This window comes from Nicotiana tabacum, chromosome 22 (genome assembly GCF_000715075.1).
Source record: "Nicotiana tabacum cultivar K326 chromosome 22, ASM71507v2, whole genome shotgun sequence".
NCBI lineage: Eukaryota > Viridiplantae > Streptophyta > Magnoliopsida > Solanales > Solanaceae > Nicotiana > Nicotiana tabacum.
In genome coordinates this window covers 87,411,433-87,413,103 of record NC_134101.1, presented here as the reverse complement: position 1 = coordinate 87,413,103, position 1,671 = coordinate 87,411,433, and positions in this window count along the sequence as shown.

Sequence of the window (1,671 nt, the reverse complement as noted above, 5' to 3'; positions counted from 1 at the left end):
CTTGTGACTCGGAGTGGATTACGAAGCTCTCGTATTTTTTGTATGATGGCATGGTAGGTGCGACGTGCTGTGTAGGATTGAGATTTGCATGTGTAAGGTCACAGTTCAATTTTGAAGGGAAGGTCATGAGTCCTTAGGCAGCATGGACAGTTTTGGACGACTAGGTAAATGATATTACCATCTGGTGTGGCTTGATGAGAGTATACATTTCAAAAGGGTCAATGTGTTTTGATTTATGGATACTTTATTGGTATTGCGACACTCTCTTGTTTGATCTACTGCTGATGTTCAAATTTTGCTTTGTGGCATAGAAGAATTATAGAAGTATTCCTCATGGGATGATCGTGTATTGGAGAAGTGTTAGATATTCAGGCGGTGGAGTTGAGATCAGATATAGTGATTCATGTGTTTTATGTATTTGGAGACTGAGAGTTCTCATGAGTAGATTGTTTCGTGGTTGTGGAATATGAAACGTAGCCAAGGTTAGTCAGAAGATAGTATGTGTGATGATTCAGTTATTGTGGACTTTCGGAGGGTTATTTATCTATTGTGGGTGACGAGAGTTGATTTGGGGTTCATTGGTAGGACCGACGTGGATGTGTGTTCTACACCGAGTCGGATGTGTTGGCTCCATACTGCCATTGTTGATGGACGTGCCATTCAGTTGTTGTTGAGCTTATTCGTGTTCTGAAACGATCTGTGAGTTACTCTTCTATGCTACGAGGAGTTGTGATTCGTTGGTTATTTGCACATATGGTGCGGTTCTATTTGCGATTTATATCAGGATTTGGGCGGGATGAGTATTTTTGTATTTCATAATTGATTGTCCATTGGCTATGTTCTTTCTGCATCGTGGTATTGTGTTATTTTCTCTCCGTGGTTATGGTAATGAACTTTCGGTACTTGATGTCGAATTTCGCATGGTTATTGATTTTGAGCAAGGCATCTCGAGGTATAAAATATGGACCAACATTTGGATGGGGTCACACATTGTAGCGAAGTTATGTTAAGATATGATTATTTGTGTTGAATTCGTGTATTTTGGTTCTACGGTCTGTGCTAGGCTCTTAGCATAGTGTTGTGATGGTAATTGTTAAGCTGGAGGGACAATCCTCTCATTTGAGTCATTTTCAGGATTGAGTACATTTGGAATGTTGCTATTTGGTGCACGGGTTGCACGCATTGTAGATTTAAGTGTATTTATGTGTCATGTCACTAGAGTGATTATGTTTGATGGGACGAGGTCATCGTACCTAGAATGGGGGCTATCGGATCTGGTTGCGGTATATTTGGAATGATATAGATGCTGATAGATTTAGAAATTTGCTATAGTTCCTATCGAAGAAGAGGGAGTTCCACAACTTGTTGATCTGGCGAATAGTTATAGGTTTTTGTGTGTTTCATTCACCGTTGGCAGTATATGAAGGTGTTAGAACGAGGCTATATTTGATAAGAGGTTTATTACTGGCATTAGGTTGTTTTGAGCAGCTACGGCAATTAAAAATTATCGCTATGAGTGTTTGAGTTATGTGGTATATCATGTGATTTCATCTTGGGTTATGGATATGGCTTGATCAGCTTGTTCAGACTTATACAATGTGTAGATGCGAGGTTCTGATCTTATAGAAAATTTCGGATGTGGAAATTGGATTCTAAGGCTTATGGGCTAGG